The sequence below is a fragment of the Chrysemys picta genome, chromosome 2 (assembly GCF_011386835.1).
Source record: "Chrysemys picta bellii isolate R12L10 chromosome 2, ASM1138683v2, whole genome shotgun sequence".
Lineage (NCBI taxonomy): Eukaryota > Metazoa > Chordata > Testudines > Emydidae > Chrysemys > Chrysemys picta.
Genome location: NC_088792.1, coordinates 203601427 through 203609343, shown reverse-complemented (window position 1 = coordinate 203609343; position 7917 = coordinate 203601427). Strand labels below are relative to the sequence as shown.

The following is a 7917-nucleotide window of genomic DNA, read 5'->3' as shown; positions in this document are numbered from 1 at the left end:
GCGTGGCCAGATCACATTTGTATTTGAACCCCGACCCCCCCGGCAAGGGGCTGAGCTGCCAGGGCCGGTGCTTTGATCGCTGCCTTTGCGCACACACGTATTGCCGGTGTAACGGGTCCCCTGTGAGACACGTTATTGTATTGCGGGCGCTGCGCCTCTGCGCCCCCGTTGGCAGCACTTGGGTCACTGACCGCCCCCGCCCCACACGTTCCCGGGACCCAGGCACGCGGGGTAGCCGCACAGATGTCAGCCGGGAGCAGCCAACCGCCAAACAGAAAGCGGGGCTGGGAGTCTCGCTCTTAGCCGCCCACCCACCCCGACTTCCGTGCGCAGCTGGCACCGGCCCCGCCTGGGCACCGTGTCCAGAGAAAAGCCCGGCGGGGCGGCCGAGGGCTGCTAAGGCGGGGCAGGGGCAGGCGGCGGACGCGGGCAGAGCGCGAGGCGTTCCACCCTCCGACATCCAACCGCCGTCCGTCCCGGCCTCTACTTCAACTGATGGAACTACAATTCCCAGCATGCCCCACGCGGGAGGAGACATAACCGCCACCAGCAGTGCGCAAGCGCTCTGTCGTCTCTCCGGCGGCGCACCCCCCCCCCCCCGGTTTGCGAGGCGCATGCGCAGCTCCATCCCGCCTCTTGCGGCTGCCTTTGCTATGCGCATGCGCACTCTCCTCTTACCGCTGCCGGGGGCAGACGGGGGAAAGCTGCCGGCGGCGCATGCGTGTTGGCAGGCTCGTTCTATTCACGAATCCCCCGTCCTTGTAAACGGGCGGCGGAGGCGGCATGGGGCGCGAGGCGGCGTGCGCGTGAGGCCGAGGCGGAGCCGCCCTGCAGGCAAGCGGAAACCCGGGGTCAGTTCTGGGGTCGCGCGTGTGGGGGTCCCCGCCCCCATTTCCCAGTGTGGGGTGACGGGGGGGAGTGACTTCCGGGCGGGGGGTTAGAGTGTGGCCCCTGGGGGGAGGGACAGTACCAGAGATTTCCCCCTAGGGACCCTCTTCTCCCCCCTCCCCCAGCGCCCCGGGTAGTGCCAGGGACCCTCCCCCACCCAGCGCCCTCCCTGGAGAGGTGTTTACACCGGGGACCACCACCACCTCCTCGAGGCTGCTGCTGCCCGTGGTGTCTCCAGGGCAGGGGTGTGGCAGAGCCCCGCATCCCAGCACCCCCTCACAGTGACAGGGGCTCTGTGTGTGCCAGCATCTCCCATTACCCCAGCCCGGTGCCCTCAAGGATTTTGTGGGGGAGGAGGCACCTAGTTTTTGCACCTGCTTTCCTCTCCCAGGTGAGCATCGTACCTCCCAGTGTCGGATACCAAGCTCCGTGCACCCCACGTACTCCCAAATGGTTGTGTGCTGTGAAACACACATGATATTCTGTGCTGCTCATATAGCACAAGAATTAACAATCATAAAGAATTTATTAAACTACATGTTACTGTCCTGTCTTTTTAATCCACTTCCCCTTTATTTCCTTGAAGTGGAAATCACTCTTAAAATAAACAAAATTGCCATCATACTTTTCATATTGTATATGGTGTGTTTGGAAAGTACCTAGTATGCCCTGCACAATACCAGCAACTAATAGTATTTTGTTGTTACAGCTGTGCATGGTTTCTATGTAAGTAAAAAGGTAGATACCCCTGTCCCAAAGTGTTTGTTATCCATTAAAGCAAAATGCAATGAAAGGGGTAACAGAACACAGTGGGAACGTGCATTAGGTCAAAGAACATCTTGTTCTGGAAACACTGAGGTTTGTAGTCATTCTGAGGAGTTCCACAGTCCTGGGTAATTTGCTTAGAAAGCTCTGTCTCCTGCACAAATCAGCCTTTTTTTTTTTTTTTTTTTTTTTTTTGAGATTGACAAATTCCATTGTTGCAGCGGAACAGAGTGGACTCGCTCACATAGAGTGCAGATAATGATCAATCATATGTAGCACCTTTCATCCCTAATGCTCTTGATCCACTTCAAACAATATACGTTCAGCGTCACTAAAATGCATCTGCCAATAAGCTTGAAGGTGGCAGTCATGTGGCATGTTGTATGATGTAGAAAAACAAGAAGGAGAAATTATTAGAGCATTGGGGGTCAATCTCTACTCTTACAAAAATGTTATGGGATCTTAATAATCATACAGGTGTGGATACAGCCTTTATTGCATGATGCAGTTCAACTTTTTTAATGTTTATATTGACTTCTAGTGTAGTAGTAATATATAAATCGGTATTATTTAGTATTTGTAGTGCTTAGAGGCCAGAGTTATAGACCAGGACCTCATTGTGCTAGGTGCTGTACGTAACAAAAAGACAGTTTCTGCTCCAGGGCGCTTACAGTCCAAGTATGAGACAAGAGACGACAGATGGATATAGAAAGATGGGGGAGTATAAGTAAACAATGAGACAGTATTGGTCAGCATGGTAGCTAGTGGTCTGTGCACACTAGCAGCCTAATCATTATTATGTTTTCTGTAAGCATCACAGCAAAAGGGAGGGATTCTGAGGAGGGATTTGAAGGTGGATAGTGAGGTAGCTTTGCAGATGTTTAGAGGGAGTGCCTTCCAAATGTTTAGGGCAGCATGAGAGAAATAGTATACTGGAAAAAACACACATTTCAGATATTTGGGTCCAAAAGTATGACAACTTAGTGTGGATCTGGGTTCAGTTTCCAGTTTTGCCAAAGGCTTCCTGTGTTACCTGAGAAAGTAACTTAATCTTTCTTTGCCACAGTTCCCCATCTGTAAAATGGGAATAATAAAACTTTCTTTCTCCTTTTGACTTGTCTATTTAGATTGTAAGATTTTTGAACTTTGCTTGCTCTACACACAGTTTTTGTACTGGTATAATTTTCAGTTAGGGATATGATATTATGGTTTTTTTAAACAAATGGTTAAAATAATATGCCCTCTAATGTGGACCCTTTTCTTGGTATAAAGATGCCTTCTATCATTGTAACTTATTCCCCTTCCTGTCTGGGAATAGCTAAACTGGTGTAAAGCACCTTTATATTGAAATAATTGGGTCCACACTAGATGGGTTATACTACTCTCACTGTACCAATGTAGTTAAAGCAGTACAACTTTTGTGTGTAAAATCTGTGTGTGTGTGTGTGCGCGCTGCATCTAGCACATTGAGACTCTATCAGTTGCGGCTTGTAGGCACTACACTAATACAACTCTAATTTTTGTAATATATTATTTGTATTGTTCTTAGCAAAAGTTTAATGGTAGTCTGCCAAATAAAAATACTTGATAGGCTAAGTAGATCAATATTTAAGATATTACTGCCTCAAAATAATCTATTGTGTACCCTTTTTTCTCATTCCATAAAATCTGGCAACATGTAACCAGTGTCAGCAGAAAGGAACACTGGGAATGGAATGCTGTTGTATGACAGTAAAGGGGCTCAAGCAAACACACATACTTAGCTTAATGCACTTGAGTAGTCTCATTGAAATCAGTGAGACTACTCTCATGTAAGTATTTACAATATTTGGGAGCTTTGTTTTCCCTTTTGTGTGCATGTTTTTCACATTGTAAAAGGGTCGAAAGAAATTTTAAACATAAAAAATGTGACTGAAAAAACACATATTGGATGAGGACCAAGGGAAGTCTTTGCCTTTCCGGCTCCATATTCACTACAGTAGAATCTCAGAGTTACAAACACCTTGGGAATGGAGATGATTCATAACTCTGAACAAAATGTTATGGTTGTTCTTTCAAAAGTTTACAACTGAACATTGACTTAACACAGCTTTGAAACTGGCGTGAGAAGAAAAGTACTGCTTTTTACTATCTTAATTTAAATGAAACAAACACAAAAAGTTTCCTTACCTTGTCAAATCTTTTTTTTTTAAACTTACCCTTTATTTTTAGTAGGTTATGTTTAATGCAGTAGTTTACTGTTTGTTTGTTTGTTTGTTTTTGTCTCTGCTGCTGCCTGGTTGTGTACTTCTGGTTCCAAATGAGGTGTGTGGTTGACCGGTCAGTTCATAACTCTGGTGTTCGTAACATTGAGGTTCTACAGTAATTCTTTGAGTCTTTCTGTTTTGTTTTTTTAATTTTCTATTTTTTATAAAATAGAAATATCAAAAATCTTAGAAAACTGCTCAGTACAGAATAAAATTGGACTTTTTCTTTACCATTTAAATTCTTTGTCACATTGCTGAACAGTCATGACACTGAAGTCATCCCATTGTATCCTGGGACATGTCAGCAGTCTCACAAAAGAAACTTCACTGACTTGGTGGAATAAAGAAGTGATGTATATAGCTTTTAACTGCTTGTTAGTTTTTTTTAAATTCTGCTTCTCCTAAAATGCTGGAACAGCATTGTAAAAGTGGAAAATAACACCCTAATCTTGCCTGCCTAACTCCAGGCTTTGGGGGATTTTTCAAGTCTGCAGGACTTTCTCCAGTGTCTCAGCCAGTGCAACAGCCATGGATACAAAAGATGTCAGTGACATTAAATGGAATTGACTTTGTTCAGGCAAGCCACCCAAATGAGTTTTTGATTCCCAGTCATCTGGAGTCTTCTAAAGCTGATGTCCTGTTTTATTAATTTTAATAACACAAAGTATTTGGCAATATTTTCAAATAGAAGAGAGACATAGGTATGTGTTTAAAAAAAAAAAAAAGAGGAAAGCCAAGAGGAAAACCTCAAGATTTCCCTTTATAGGCAGGAATGCCATTGACACACACTAAAGTGATTGATTGCCAATTTACTGACAGTTAATTTTAAAGTAAGATATTTAGTGGTTCAAAGAAAATGCCAACCTAAATTAGCCCTCAGAATGCACCGTTTTTGTGTAAAGAGGAAATATCACTAAGCATTTTTTGTGGTTACCTTTTTTATTTGTTTAATTGTCTGGGTCAACTCCTAGTGATCAAATTAATATTTTGGTACTGTAGTTACACTACACTGAATATTCCCATGTGTATATGGACTTGTTTAGGTTAGTGCACAGTGATCACTTCCTGCTTTGAATCAGAGTTTCAACAGGTGTCCAGCTGTTTACATAAAGAGTGAATCCAGCAAGGAGCATGCTATTCAGCAGAAAGGAACAATGGGGATGGAGTGCAGTCTTATGACAGTAATGGGGCTCAAGCAGAATGAGGAGTGGGTTGGAAAAAATGCAGTATGTGAGACTAATGACACCAACATGGTACATTTGAATCAGAACGTCAAATGTTGTGTCCATTTTCATAAGAATTAACAACCATAAAGATTCAATTCTATTTAAAAACAGATCTAATTTTTAGAATGCTAGTTATACAATGAATTTATTATATAAAAAAAAAAGACTGATGATGACAAATATCTCTTTAACTAATCCCTAGTAATTGAAGGGATTCTCAGGTCAGTATCAGATTAAATGTTCAAATTAACTTGATCGTTGGGGTGATCAGTACCTTAAGAATTCCAATTGTACATGTTTGTATTGATCTTGTTGCAGCACTTAAAAAAAAAAAAAAAAGGGAGAACCCACTTCCTGTGCGTTACACCGAAAATAAATTGATGTATATTGATCTATCAGGACAAAATACATGGAGTGAAAGAAGTAATTTCCAAAGGTAAACATTCCAGCAGTGAAGCTCTCCGGTTTTGTTGGTGGCGGTGAATGTGTTTGCTGTGAGTGTTCTGTAAAAAGTTCTTAGCTTCATGTGTAGTGTGTGTTTTCTCTAAATTAGTAAAAATTAACTAGTCTTAACAGAATCGAGAAGACTCGTTAAATAATTATGGCATTATATAATTGCTTAATTGTGGGATTTTAACATATATAATATATAATTTTGGAATTATAATGTAATTATAACTAAAGAACAATTATGTGACATAAATGCATTCATTGCATTGATAGTAGCGGTGAAGAGAAGAAATAAGTACCCATCTGGTCTGTTTCAAATATGGTGAAGTCAGACAGAATGTTTCAGAAATCTAGTGGATTGCTTAAATCTAATGATTTTTACATTTCCTGTTCATTAGGAACCTCTATACATTCCATACAAAATGTGCTTCATATGGCTGCTAGTCTCCTCCAAACTAATCTCAACTGAAAAGTTCTTTCACAAGGAGCAAGTGGCGCACTTCTTAAAATGTTTAATCCTGAAATCTGGCTGTACAGTGATCTCAATTCACATAGCAACTCAAAGACTGCTTGATCATAGGGTTTATTTGGCTTCTTCTCAAGAATGTTCTGAAACTGCTTTACAGAGTTGTTGGAGGAAATATAATACAATTTGTGGGATGAGGGTTAGGAATGGACAGCTGGGTGGAGTTCTTGACTGTAAGCCTAAATGGTTAATGTGACTCTTGAATTGAGTCTTGGATTCAAATCCTAGCTTGTCACATAAGAGGACAAATTTGATGGTCTCACCATAGTCTATAGGAATGTGGAAATGATGCTATATCACAGAAACAGCTCAGAATGTGATAAGATTTGCAGTCTCTTCAGAAAAGTAGCCTAGAAATGGAATAGCAGGGGATTCGCAGGTCAGAAATGAGGCATACTTTATACCCATCCTGTGTTTGGTTTTAGCTAGTGCTTTTAGTTCTTTACTTTAAAGAACCCAAAAAATGTAATGTTAAAGTGATTTCAATTTAGACTTCAGACACATCTACAGTCATGGGCAACAGGTATAATAGGCCAGGAGAGGCTTTGCCGCGGCTGCTGGGTCCCCATTAGCAGGATTTGGTGGCGAAGCTTTGCTTTATTATGCCCCATGCAGGTTCCCAGGTGGTGGAGGAGGCACATACCATCACCTCAGCCGCTCTGGAACTTGCATGGGGCACATCAAAAGCATCTTCTAACAGACACTTTTCCTCTGGGCAGGTTGGGTCTGGGGAGGGGAGGTGTGGCTGCGGCTGGTCCAGGGCACCTCTGAATGTGGGGAGGAGGGGAAGACTCAGGGCTTCAGCCAGCCCGGGGCTCCTCCAGTGGGGGGGAGGGGACGCTCAGAGCTTCGGCCAGCCCAGGGCTCCTCCAGCCAAGTGGGGATTGCTCAGGACTTGGGTTGGCCTGGGCTTCCTGCAGCCAAGGGGGGGGCTCTCTCGGTGGGTGGGGGGGCTTGTGGCTCTGGCCACGGGGGTGGGGGGAGGTAGAGCAGGGAGTCCCGGGGCTACAGTTGTGGGGAGGGTGCGGGTGGAAGGGGCGGAGCCGGGGGCTCCACCCCGCCGCCCATGTCTACAGTATAGTCAAACATGTATAATACAGGTCTGGTTTACACACAGTTTTTGTATCATAACTGCCAGCGGTGTAATTCTGTTTTATTTTTTGTTTGTTTGTAACTGATAATTATATTGGTACAGTCCCTAGTCTGGCGGTACTTAGGCAGGTATAAATGTGCCTTTTACCAAAATAGCTTATTCTCCTTTCCGTATGGGAATAAGCTGTACTAATTTAAGTGTGTTTATACCAGTATAACTGTCCATGCTGAGGGATCATGCCACCTGCTTTAACTATACTGGTATAATTACAGTGGGACAGCTTTTGGATGTAGACAAGACATGATACCAATGAGTTATATTATTGTATTGAACCTGAGTTATCTGATATTTTATCAATCAGTTTATTAATCAAAGATAAATCAGCACAATGCAGAGAGGTTATAGATTACCAATCTTTGGGAAAGAGTCCTGCACCATCCAGCCTGTCCCAAAATGATTACAGAATTTTGGTAGATAGCCTGCTTGTTTACAATAGATGAAAAATCAAAAAATACTCTGTATTAGCACAACCCTTTTCTCTTATGTGGCTTCATACATGTTTTGCAAGACATAGAGGTGTCTGTACCAACGTGACCCAGTACAGCTGCAGTACAGTAACTGGCAGATAGTGCATATCTTACAAGCTTCACCAGAACATACATCTTATTTTCTGACAGATTCTGTATGTACAAAGAACAGAACTACATGTACAAAACAGATTGC

The 7917-nt window shown here is 43.2% G+C and overlaps 1 protein-coding gene across 2 annotated transcripts in view; it reads left to right on the top strand.

Annotated features, from left to right (window-relative positions):
• The first annotated feature begins 673 nt into the window (after positions 1-673).
• The window catches only part of RALBP1 (ralA binding protein 1), a 53752-nt gene continuing 46508 nt past the window's right edge, over positions 674-7917 (top strand). Inside the window, exon 1 of one of the 2 annotated variants that reach the window (XM_024102070.3) lies at positions 674-851. The gene's annotated coding sequence lies outside the window, so the exon portion shown is untranslated. The remainder of the gene's footprint in view (positions 852-7917) is intronic. The other variant, XM_065582048.1, reaches the window with a different exon arrangement.